Raw genomic sequence first — 13,628 nt, 5'->3', positions numbered from 1 at the left:
ATACAGCTGCCAGAGGCAGGGAACACTGCAGATAATGGGTTAATCAGAAGTACAGGGAAAGAGCAAACAAATACCCCCCACAGAGAGAAACAAAGGGGCCGGAGTCTGCTACAAGGGCAGGACTTACAAACAGAATACAAACACAGCACACAGAGGGTAACTCCGAAGGAAGGGGAACTAAAACAAACAAACTGGAACGGGACGAGGTAGGAACTCACCACACAGCACCACAACCAAACAGAGAGAATCCCAGGTGCAGAATAAACAGGTAATTGGACACACACTGGAAGCAGCCAGCAGACAGAGACAAAGCAATAGAAAACTGCAAGTGAGGTAAGGAGCAACTAGACTCCATGAAAACACAGAGCTAATAGCTCAGACAAAGCGAAGGGAAGGCTTCAGCAGAATAGGAATAATGCCAAAGCAGGGGTTGTAGGGAAAAGTAAGCTTAAGTAGATCAGACTGACAGCAGCTCAGCAGCCCCTGACAGGCCAATCAGGAGCAGTCCCAAGCATTCCCCTGTCTGACCAGCAGAATTCTAACAGAATCATAGCACTCTCAAGTTATCTCCAGTGATTTCTAGGTTACTGGGCCACACTCCCAGTGCTCTCATAGTTTCTGGAAAGCACTCACAGACCCAACACACAAACCACCAGGATTCTTAGTCAGTCTAGACAAGCAGAGTCAATAAACTAAAAAAGGTTTATTGTCATAAAATATTGAACAGTGAACTATAAAAACAGATGGAACAAAACAGCATACAATAACAGGTAATTAAATATGGATCAATATCAAAACTATCTAAACATTTTATCACTACCTGGAAAGTGCATGAGAATTACAGGGAATATAGCTGCTTATAGGTTACAGAATATAACTGCTCACAGGGTCTCAGTAAAGAGGTCTTTCTCTCTCTACTTCCAAACTGAGACTGGGGAAAAATCCAGTATTTCCAGACTGAATTTGAACTCCTGGGCCAATTTTTAAAAAGTAGTTGATCACATCATTGCAGGTTACTTCCTCTTTGTGTTACACTAAAGAAAGAACAGTCATTTGTTTGTAACAGCTTTAAACATAAAACATGCACCACCTGCTGGCCAAACTAGAGAAATATACTTCAAGAAATAATACAGTTTACAGGCTTACAAACCCAGGGCTGCTTATATTAAGTGGCAGTTAGCCCAATGCAGACTTACTGATCGCTATACAGAAAGTACCACCGGGCTACCGCAGCAGCCCGGCAGTACTTCCCACCCCTAGCACACCGTCATTTCCAATGCTACAAAAATTTATTTAGGGCTCCTTTCACTAAGCAGTGGTAAGCCCAATGCGGGCTTACTGCTCACTGTACAGGAAGTACCGCCGGGCTACCGCAGCAGTCCGGTGGTACTTCCCATCCCTAGCGCGCTGTCATTTCTGGTGCTAGAAAAATTTATTTTTGTAGCGCCAGAGTATACCCAGTGGTAATCAGGCAGTGCCACGTGCTGCCCGGTTACTGCCAGGTTAACACGGGAGCCCTTACCACCATTGGTAAGGGCTTTCCCCTGAAACGACTGCATGGCAAGTGCTTTACTTGCCGCCCAGCAATTTCCTGTAGGAAGACAAGACTTCCCTTTTACCAGCTGCAGTAAAAGGGGGCCTCGGCATGTATGTAAAACATGTGCCGATGCCAGCACCGGCCCCCTTTTGCTGCAGCTTAGTAAAATGGGCCCTTATTTTTGCAGCGCCAGAGTGTACCCAGTGGTAATTGGGTAGTGACGGTAAGGGCTCCCTCCCCAAAATGGCCATGCGGCAAGTGCTTTACTTGCCACCCGGCCATTTCCTGTAGGAAAGCAAGACTTCCCTTTTACCAGCTGTGGTAAAAGGGGGCCTTGGCATGTGTGTAAAACATGCACCAATGCCAGCACCGGCCCCCTTTTACCGCAGCTTGGTAAAAGAAGCCCCCACTGTTTTGTCACGTGCTTAAGAGCGGATTGTAAACAAACTGAGCATGAAGAAGAAAAAGAAGCCAGATCTCCTGGATCCTATGCTTTCAACTTTAAAAGCTGCTGGAGCTGTGACCTGGAGGATCTGGCAGAGCTCTGGCAGCTTTTAAGGCAAAAAGCATAGGATCTGGAGGATCCGGCTTTTACTCATTTCCCAACCCTAGCTCTTTCCTTAAAATAGTAGGATAGTTACTTGTTAAGAATCTCATCAAAACTGAAGTAAAAATAAAATCACTCAGAATTTTTCCCCACACTCACAATTTTCAGATTACTTTGTCAGATTTTATTCTTCGGCAGTCTCGAGACCAATATGTTGTACCGTATTTTTTGGACTATAAGTTGCACCAGACCATAAGACGCACCTAGGTTTTAGAGGAGGGAAATAGGAAAAATTTTTTTTCCTTTTTCCCAACTCTAAAACCTAGGTGCTCCGGTGCGTCTTGTCCGAATCCCGCCCTCCCCCCGGCCCTGTCACCACTTCTTCCTACTCACGTGATCTTCCCTGGTGGTCTAGTGACGTCGGGGCAGGAAAGAGCCCCCTCTTTCCTGCCCAGCGCGCTGCTCTCCATCCTCCTGTATGCAGCCTGACGGTCTCGGCGAGATTCAAAACGGCCGCCGAGAATTGAAATCTCGGCGGCCATTTTGAATCTCGCCGAGACCGTCAGGCTGCATACAGGAAGATGGAGAGCAGCGCGCTGGGCAGGAAAGAGGAGGGTCTTTCCTGCCCTGACGTCACTAGACCACCAGGGAAGATCGCATGAGTAGGAAGAAGTCTACCTTCGGACTATAAGACGCACCCCCCATTTTCCTCCCAAAGTTTGGGGGAAAAAAGTGCGTCTTATAGTCCGAAAAATACGGTATATATTATTGTATTTATACTTGGTCATTTTACTGTGAGGACGCCGAGAATTTTTTCAGAAGATACGATTTTCTTCAGAAGACAGAAGATCCAGATTGTTGATAAAGTGGTCACAGTGCAGTGTTCCAGGTGTGAGCAGGTTCCCTGATGAAGACATTCGAAACGGGACCGTAGGAACCAGTGCATTACCCATCTTAAATTGGATCTAGCGCCTCATTAAGAATAAATCGGCACAGCATTGAAAAAAACATTCGGCAATACTGGGCAAGATAAGTGAATCAGTTCCATTCTTTTTGATACGTTTAATAGTTTTTTAAGTCTTAATAAGACGCTTATACATTGTAATTATAATTGAAACAAAAAAAGAAAATATAAAAATTGAGGGTTTTTGAGTCAGTGATGACTTTTTCTACGAGCTATATAATGAACACCTATGTGTGAAAATAGCCGTAGTAGTTGAGACTTTTCCCTCATTTGCAATAAAATCTCTGCTATAGGTGTAATTAGGTTATGCTATTAACAACATTGTAAGTTTTACTTTAAAACTGTATCTAATATACAGTTTCCACTAACTTGGGCGAATTTCTTTATAACGGCGGTTAATAAATCCCAATAAATAAATAAATATAGTAGCTTTAAAGTGGACATTTAAAATCTCTGTCCCTGGAACAGAACAAGTTTATGTGACTTTTCACAGTGCTCAAGAAATGCCAGCCCAAGAAACAGAAACTACCTACTCCTATCTACCCAACTGCAAAAACACCATCTACAAAACTACTGTATATACACAGCAGGATTTAGCTACCTGGGTTCCAAATAGTGGAACTCAATCCCAAAACCATAAGAAGCATCACAAATATCCTCTAATTCAGAAAAGAAATGAAAACCTACCTCTTGAAAAAATTCTACAACTAATCACAAAGATATCGTCGCCTTCCTTTCAAATCTACCTCTGTCGTGTCCCTCAGCTCCGCGTTCTGCCCGCTCCTTGGCCTCGGCCACCGGGATATGAAGCATCTGCCGTGCTGCTTGGGCCGGCGCTCTGACGCTGCTCCCCTCCTGTTTGCTGCGTCGGACGTCAGGGTGGTGCCCTTGCCCTTCTTCAACCGCTGTTGCTGTTGGAGCACCGGCCATCTTGGGGTCTCGGTGCTCCAGGATGGGGTGTTCTCTTCCAGGCACGGGGCACGGGAACTCAGGCCATGCCTCTTGCACCCGGATTGGCCAATGGCCTCGTGGTTGTGCCCTCTCCTGTTGGCTGGCCAATCTGTATCTCTCAGGCCAGCTGATTCCACTTCCCGGCCAGCTGATTGTTGTCTTTCAGGAGGGGAGGGGGTATTTAAGAAGCAGCCCTTTACCTTCAACTTTGCCTTGGCTTCTACTCTTGTAGATCTGCCTGTGCATCTAAGTGACTTTGTCTGTTACTACTTGTTGCCTGACCTGATCTGACCTGAGCTTGGAACTCGACTACTCTCTGCTCGCTGCCTGACCTGACCTCTGTTTGGAACCCGACTACTCTCTGCTTGCTGCCTGACCTGACCTCTGTTTGGAACCCAATTACCCTCCACTTGCTGCTTGACCCAACATCTTCTCTATTCCGATCCTCTGTTGCTGGTTCCTCGACCCAACTCTAGTTTCTATCTGAGCCTGGTCTTCTCTCGCCTGCTGTCTGTGGCCATCTGACCCCCGCAGTATCTGGAAGTCCTGCGGGACACCTGCACCTGAGGGCTCAACTCTCAGAGAACGGTGGTCCTCCCAGGTGAAGCCTCGGGGCTTGCTTGGCTGCCCGACTGGGCGCAGGCTGAATACCTCCTCGCTGTGCTCCGTCTGGGCACAGGGCTCACAAACGTTACAACCTCTTCAAAAACTATATGAATAAATATCACCAAAACTCTACAATTGAACACAAAAGCTACCACTACCCTTTCCACTTCAAATCTATCTCTTCAAAAACTCTATGAATAACCACATGAACTATAGATGCCCTCAGAACACTATTGTAACTCCACCAAAATGTAAATTGTAAGCCACTTTGAACTGAAACTTGTTTTTGGATAATAGTGGGATACAAGAATGCATAAATAAATAAAAAATGAAATAACTAATATCATCTTTTCCTTCACCTACTTTAATGTACTTTAAAACTAGAAAATGTTTTCCATTCCTTTTAAAGCAAGTCACATCCTTACATTATTTTCTGTACTTAAAAGACAATTTTCCAGCACCTGGGACAGCTCCCTCATTTCCCAAAATAAAAGCTTTTTCTCATGCATGGCCAATTTCTGTTTTGTTTTGTTTTATTTTTTTCTAAATAGTTTACATAACACTCCACACTCTAGAAGCACCATTTGCATCCATCCTTTTCAAGTCCAACTGTCATTCTTTCCAGCTGACAGTGCCGGTGTGACCCAAGACTTCTTCTGAGTTTTCATGCCATCACCTACCCCACTGCTCCTTCTTACAGCTGCCTCCTCTCTTTCATAGTCACTGTAACTCTGTATCCCAAAATCAACGGCCTTAGCTTAAAGCTTCACTCTTTTTTTAGCACTGCGGCCTGAACTGCAGAGATGCCATTTCCAAGTTCCAGGCTGGAGAATTTTTGGCCAATCCTGGTTTTGAACTCACATCCCAAAGCAGCATGGGATTTGTAGTACCTGATCCTGCCCTTTGAAAACAGTGCTGCAACTCCCATAGCTCACCAGGATAGGGTGTCAGAAATCCAGGACTTTCTGAAAATCTCCAGCCTGGAACTGGGTAACTTGGCATCTCTGGAACTGCTGTTTGGCATCATATGGAACTCCCCCCCCCCCCCCCCCCCAAAAAAAAAAAAAAAAAAGCTGCACTTCCTAGTACCACAGATCCCTATTTCCCAGGAATGAGCAGAATCAGTGCTACCAGTGTAAGCAGTGATTTTTATCTGTTTACATTCCATATGGCACTGACAAACTGTGGAGTGGAGGAACCAGGAGAAGGTCTGCTGCCCTATACTGCAAGTTAATGATTAGTGGGATGCAGAAGAAATTGCAAAGCTGATATTCAGAGTAGAGAGCCGCACGGATATGGGGTTAGTGGGAATCTTGCACGGATCCCCTCCAGGTCCACAGGACTCCCACAGGGATAGACAGAGGTCTTGCAGTGTTCCCACAGAAGTGTAGTGTCAGGCCAGTCTACCTATCCTTTCCTTGTGCCATGGCAATTATAATAGCACTAAAAAAAAAAAGAATGGATATGGACGATAGCATTGAAATCCCCATACCCACTGAAAGGGGAAGTTATCAATATGGGCTACTGAGTTCAATGGGGAGGATCAGGCACTATCAGGCTCATTTTCGAAAGAGATGGATGTCCATCTTTCGACATAAATTGGAACATGGACGTCCATCTCCCAGAGATGTCCAAATCAGTATAATCAGAAACCGATTTTGGACATCTCTAGCGAAAGTCCATCGCAAGGACATCCAAATCTCAAGGGGGCATATCAGATGCGTGGTGAAGGCGGGATTTGTGTGTGCCTAAGAGTTGGACGTCTTTGAGCCATAATCGAAAAAAGCAGGGATGTCCATGACTAACACTTGGACGGTTTCATCCGGACATGTTTTTCTTACGAATAAGGCACAAAAAGGTGCCCGAAATGACCAGATGATCACCGAAGGGAATCGGGGATGACCTTCCGTTACTCCCCCAGTGGTCACTAATCCCCTCCCACCTTCAAAACACATCATTAAAAATATTACGTTCCAGCCTCTATGCCAGCCTCAGCTGTCATACTCAGGTCCATGACAGAGTGTGCAGGTCCCTGGAGCAGTTTTAGTGGGCAAATCCAAACACAGGGTGCAAGAAAACAAGTCCAAGTGACCAGCCAAAACACCGGAGTAAGAGCTCCAAGCAAAGTTTATTGGGACCATACACGGTCCATGTTTCGGCAAAAAGCCTTCCTCAGGGGTCTAAAAACACACACAAAAATAAAAATTCAATATACAAATAATAATAAAAATAATGAACATAAACGCATACATAGGCATACAGTAGTATGAACTGCGAACATTAAATAAACGTGTAAAATATATATATAATTAAAAGACAAAACTATAAATCACACACAATTTAAAATCCAGAAATCATATATAAAAGATAATATCAGTAATGTTTGAAGTGTAATAGCGATACATAGATTTAAAATTTTTATGAATATACTGAAGTGCATATATATAAAAGACATAACTAGAAACATATTTTGATGTAAAAATAATAAAAAGAAAAGACAGACAGGTGGACCCAGGCCCATACCCCCCTACCTGTTACATTTGTGGAGGAAACAGCGAGCCCTCCAAAACCCACCACAAACCCACTGTACCCATATATAGGTGTCCCCCTTCACCCGTAAGGGCTATGGTAGTAGTGTACAGTTGGAGGTAGTGGGTTTTGGGATGCTCAGCACACAAGATAAGGGAGCTGTGTACCTGGGAGCATTTTATGAAGTCCACTGCAGTGCCCCCTAGGGTGCCCGGTTGGTGTCCTGGCATGTCAGGGGGACCAGTGCACTACAAATGCTGGCTCCTCCCGTGTCCAAATGGCTTGCATTTGGATGTTTTAGACATGGACATCTTTGGTTTCAAAAATCTCCAAACATCAAAGACGTTCATGTCTAGGGACGTTCAAATCCAAGGACATCCTTGGTATTTTCGAAATGAAAGATGGACGTCCATCTTTTTTTGAAAATACGCTTTTCCCCGCCTCCGGATTTGGACGTTTTACAAAGACATCCAAATCCCAACTTTGACGTTTCTTTCGAAAATGGCCCTCCACGTGTCTTTAAAATGGTAACTTTGCATCTCTGCAAATGTGATTGGACAGCTTCCCTGTGAATTAGAGAGTTGCATGGGGAGTCCCCACTGGAATCTAAACCAATCCTGTAGGAGATTCCAGTGGGGACAGATGGAGATGGCTTAGATTCTAGTGGGGATGGATGAAAGTTATGTTCCCGTGCAACTCTCTAATTCAGAGGGAAGCTGTCCAATCACATTTGCAGAGATGTTAAGTTACCCATTTCCATGTTGGAGACATTTTGGCCAGTTCCGGTTTTGAAACTATATCCCAAAGCAGTGTGAGATTTGTAGTGCCTTATCCTCCCCATTAAACTCAGTGCTGCAAGCCTCATAATGCACCATGTTGGGAGTTGTCAGAAATCCAGGTCTGTCCAAAATCTCCAACCTGTAACTGGGGAACTTGGCATCTCTGCATTTAACCAAATAAGTTATGTGCTTAACTTCATTTTGGCTGAGGAACCTGCGGGGCCAAGAGTGACTGGGGATTGCTCTTGCCAAGCAGAAACCACTAGACCACCAGGCCATTTAAAGCAAAGGTAGGCTGGGGAGATCTTTTGGGTGGTGGGAGGGCAAAGGTGTTGGGATTGGGTGGCCGGCCAATTTGCTGGCCCTCTTCTGAGGGGGGTGGGGGTCATCATAGCAGCAGTGGAGGTGGCTGGTCTGGGAGGACATGTGAGGCACTGTCTTCAGTTTTGGTTCCAGTTCCAGCCAAAATCGAGCAGCAAATTTCATCCACTGATTCGTCCAGAACCAAAACCACCAGCTTCGGTCAGCATCTACGTGAAAGAAAGTGCAATGACATGATAATGCATACTTTCTTGGTAAGCGTGGACAGGGGCAAAGTTTGGGTGGAGGATGAGTACAATTTGCAACTGTGTGTGTGGATGGTAAAATATTCTAATCTATGAGTGTACTTGAGTAATCTAGGTGCAAACATTTATACTTGCACTCAAGAATAATCTAGGAGTTAACATTATACTCTTGAACAGGTATAAATGTATGGTGTGATTTCTGACGCTGACACTACTGTTTTGTAATGACATATAGGTGCCTATCCAGCTTATTTTCGAAAGAGATCGCTGGCCATCTTCCGACATAAATCAGGAGATGGCCGGCCATCTCATGAACCCGGCCAAATTGGTATAATGGAAAGCCGATTTTGGCTGGCTCCAACTGCTTTCCGTCGCAGAGCCAGCCAAAGTTAAAGGGGGCGTTTCGGAAGGGTATGGAAGGCGGGACGGGGGCGTGGTTATGAGATGGCCGACTTCGGCCGATAATGGAAAAAAGATGGCCGGCTCTGATGAGCACTTGGCCGGCTTCACTTGGTCCATTTATTTTTAGGACCAAGCCTCAAAAAAGTGCCCCAATTGACCAGATGACCACCGGAAGGAATCGGGGCTCACCTCCCCTTACTCCCCCAGTGGTCACCAACCCCCTCCCACCCACAAAAAAAAATGTAAAATCATTTTTTTGCCAGCCTCTATACCAGCCTCAAATGTCATACCCAGCTCCATGACAGCAGAATGCAGGTCCCTGGGGCAGTTTTTAGTGGGTACAGTGCAGTTCAGGCAGGTGGACCCAGGCCCATCCCCCCCTACCTGTTACACTTGTGGTGGTAAATGTTGAGCCCTCTAACCCCCCCACAAACCCCTCTGCACCCACATGTAGGTGCCCCTTCACCCATAAGGGCTATGGTAGTGGTGTAGAGTTGTGGGGAGTGGGTTTTGGAGGGGGGGGGGTTGGGGGGCTTAGCACCCAAGGTAAGGGAGCTATGCACCTGGGAGCAATTTTTGAAGTCCACTGCAGTGCCCCCTAGGGTGCCCGGTTGGTGTCCTGGCATGTGAGGGGGACCATTGCACTACAAATTCTGGCTCCTCCCACGACCAAATACCTTGCATTTGGCTGGGTTTGAGATGGCCGGCATTAGTTTCCATTATCGCCAGAAACCGATGCCGGCCATCTCTAAAGCCGGTCCAAATGCTGACATTTGGCTAGCTCCAACTGTATTATCGAAACAAAAGATAGCCGGCTATCTTTTCGATAATATGGTTCGGGCGCCGCTTTACGGCACTGGCCAAATAGATGGCCAGCCATATAGATGGCCGGTGCCGTTCAATTATGCCCCTCTATGTGTTGTTATAAAATAGTACCTAAGCCTATTTGCTCTCTTAAACCAGGCACCCTGTTCCTCATATTGTTAGACTGCACTGTCTGACATAATACTATAAATTTCCAAACTTGGAGTCAGCTGGTGTGCATTAGAAGAAGCATTAACAATAAAAATCAGCATTAGCAAGAACTCATGAAGTCTATAAGACAATAAGCCTATTTTACTGAGAGATCCATGTGTTTGAGACCTCTCATCCATGAATAAGGGACATTGATTGGGTACAGCACAATTAAGAGCAAGCAGTGTCAGTACCCAGAGTTCTACACAGAGCAAATGGAAAGAATATTCTTTCAGAGAGAAAGTACACACTGCCATTTTTATGATAGAATTGGTCATATCAACAAAGTGCTGAGTAAATAAAAAAAATCACCCAGCCAGTGCTATACCAAAGGCCGTACAAGCAGTATGGCCATATGGGGTGCATATAGAGGGGGGGGGGAGGGTGAAATCTTGCTTTCCGCCCACTGTCTCCTCTCATTGGCAGTTGTGAAGCAGGCAGGGCAGGGGGTGTCAGTGGGTGAGTTACAGAGTGCAACTATTGCTTGGTATGGTCCTGTGCCCAGCGATTGGAGAGGGACGGGGAAAAGCACTGTCAACGCCATCAAGTAATGCAACTTATACATTTCTTTTATACCCCAATGAAGTATATTTTATCAAGCATCTCCAACAGTTCTAGCAGTCTACTATTCATAAGAAAAGGATGACAACTATTAACTGAACTGTATACCATGCATCCTGGAAGGTGATTCTGGATCAGTTTTCTTCATTATTTTATTAGAGACAAAACTGATAACTTTTCCGCACAAGGGGCCAACAAGAGGCCCTTTTACTAAGCTGAGCTAAGACTTAGGCTTAGTGCGTTCTTACGTGGGCCTTTCTCATCGAAATGGGCTTTTGTTCTATTTGTTGCATTTCTGGCCATGCACTAGTTAATGCAGGAGCACGTATTGCCTCCTATTTAGGAGATGCTAAGGGCTCCCATATTATGGATTCGCTAATGAGTTAGTGAAGCTGTAATGTCAACGTGCTGGCTGATTAGCGCAAACACGCCCTTTCTCTACCCTGGCATACCCCCTCCAAAAAAAGAGAGACAATAAAAGCATGCACTTAGAATACGCAGATGGCAAAACTAATATAGAATGCTTTAGTGCGTCCTGTGTTAGGCCATTTTTTTGCATTAGATGCGCATTAACGCACTGCACTTATTAGTGACTGCTCCTATGATAAGTACTGAAGAGAAGGTTCATTTAGATGAAGGTTTTGAATTGCTTTGGAACTATGTTTTCATCCATCAGTGACTATTGATTTGAGTGTGGGTTATGAAATTGTGTTGAAAAGCTGGCTTTACACCAGATCAATTGTCTATCTGTAAGGGATAGTGTCACTCAGACCGTGAGCATAATTAGAATGATGACGTGTTAGTCTTTATAGATAATATAATACATATTTGCACATTTTAATTTGAGTGTGTTTGTCTGAAAGAGTCTGTTATCAGAATAATGCTAAATTTGATGTAAAAAAAAGTTGATGTGCTCTAATAGTTTGTTAATTTTACCAGCACGTTATATAAAAAGTTGTTTTCCCAGTTATATAGGAATCCTAGCATATGTATCAATTTATGTGCCTAGATAATTTCTCTGTGGGGTCTGATATCACTTAATGCTCACAGTGAGCTGTGTTACTGGGGGTTTTTTCTCTGCTCTATTTTATGTCTTGTTATACATAAAACAAATAAATGTACTGAACTTACATAGAAAGTGTATAGTTAGATATCAGAGGGAAAACTGGAGTAAGTGGTGGAGTCTTGGAATGGTTCTTTAAATGCAGTGTTTGTTTAACATGGGTTCTTGATGATAAGCCCAAGGATAAGAGCTCCTACACCTATTGAAACAGCAGATAAAACCTCTGGAGTGGAAACAGCAAACAAAAAGCCTTTCCCTGATCTGAAATGTTGCCACTTACATAAGAAAAAGTATAAACATGATCTGGAGAGTACAACGAAGAGATATATCTCCAATCAGACTGGCTCAACTCAGAATCAGTTAGGCAAACCATACAGGGCTGCTTTTACCAAAGGGCAAAAGGGGCAGCTGCCCTGGGCCCCTGTAAAAAGAGAGCCCAGAGACACAATTGCTCATTGGTAAATCTAGCCCTGTCTCTGTCTCTCTCTTTCTTCCTCTGCTCCCTGGCGAGTCCTGAATCTGTCCTTCTCACTTCCTCCCACTCCCCCTTCCTTGCATTCCTCCATATTTTTTTTTTTACTGTGAACAGTGACTTAGCAGTGATTAAGACAGGCTGCAAGCATTGGGGCCTTCCCTTAGCACATGGCACCTACTCTGGAGCCAACTGAAAGGGGGTAGATAGGGACATAGAGAGGGGCAATGCTGAAAAAAGGGAGGGGAGGTAAGGACACAGAGGGCAATGCTGAAAAAGGGGAGAGGAAATAGAACATAAGAGTAGCCATACTGAGTCAGACCAATGGTCCATGTAGCCCAGTATCCTGCTTTCCAAATAGTGGCCAAGCCAGGTCACTGGTACCTGGCAGAAACCCAATTAACAGCAACTTAGCAGGGACACAGAGGAGCAATGCTGAAAAAGGAGGGGGAGATAGGGACACTGAAAAGGTAGATGGTGAACATGGGGGGAGGATAGGGGCAGGGACACAGAAGTAGATGCTGGAAAAGGGGTGTGATAAGGACATAGATGGATTATGCTGGAAAAGGGGTGAGATAAGGACATAGAGCAGCAATGCTAGAAAGGGGCTGAGAGATGGACCTAGAGAGGTGATATTGGAAAAGGGTGAGATAGGTACTCAGAGGGGCAATGCTTGAAAAGGGGGAGGGGTGATGAGGGACCCAGAGGAATGATGCTGGAAAAGAGGTGGAATGGGGACACTAAGAGGGCAGATGCTGAACATGGAAGGAGGATATGCTCCAGGACAGAGAAGAGAAATGCAGAACAGGATGCAGAGGGAAAATGGACAGTCGACATGTAGAGAGAAGAAATGTCAAATAGACAGAGACCCTGCAAAGACAGAAAAAAATAGGAAAGCAGAAAAGAGACACTGGGATCAAAGTGAATGAAAAAAAATAAAATGCTCAGACAACAAAGGTAGAAAACAGTATTTTATTTTGAATTTATTAATTGTAATGTCAGAATTTGGAAATGTACATATTTGATATCTTGCATTTCAGTTTCTATTTCTCTGTTTCTGTGTGCAGAATCCAACTTCTTGAGGTTCCAGATCAGATTTTTTTTGCCTTCAGCTCTCTATTACTGATCTGTTGTCCCTTGTTTCATATTTGTTGAAGGTCTGTGTTTTATGCCTGTTGCCGAGGTGTGGTATTCTGCTAGTATATAGTTTCTGTATAGAGATCCGTAACAGTCCCATTTGTTCTATTTTCTCACTAGGTAGTGTATTGGTGTTTTATGGCCCAGTGTAATACTTACAGTGCTGCGGGTAAGATTGTTGCTCTCTGAGTCCTAGGAGTTAGTGCTTTTATGTTATAGTAAGGTTCTAAATGCGTTTCCCCCCCCCCCCCCCCCCCAAGTTTGTGCATAGTGTTTTGCAATGGAGGGATTGTGTGTTGGTCTTATTGAGGGAATATAAACATTTTAATATAGTTTTAGTTTGTTATAATGTCAGATGGGATTTTAGAAGCTTTAGCAGGATCTGATGTGAGTTTTTTTTTAAGCCCGTGATTCCAACTAAAACCATGCTTGACTGAATAAAATAAGGGTCTGGGTTTGCTAAGGCTTTTTCCTTCATGTGAATTTGCATTAGTTCAGTT

Source organism: Microcaecilia unicolor, chromosome 2 (genome assembly GCF_901765095.1).
Source record: "Microcaecilia unicolor chromosome 2, aMicUni1.1, whole genome shotgun sequence".
NCBI lineage: Eukaryota > Metazoa > Chordata > Amphibia > Gymnophiona > Siphonopidae > Microcaecilia > Microcaecilia unicolor.
The sequence above is the reverse complement of the archived record's forward strand: the minus strand, read 5'-3'. Positions refer to the sequence as shown.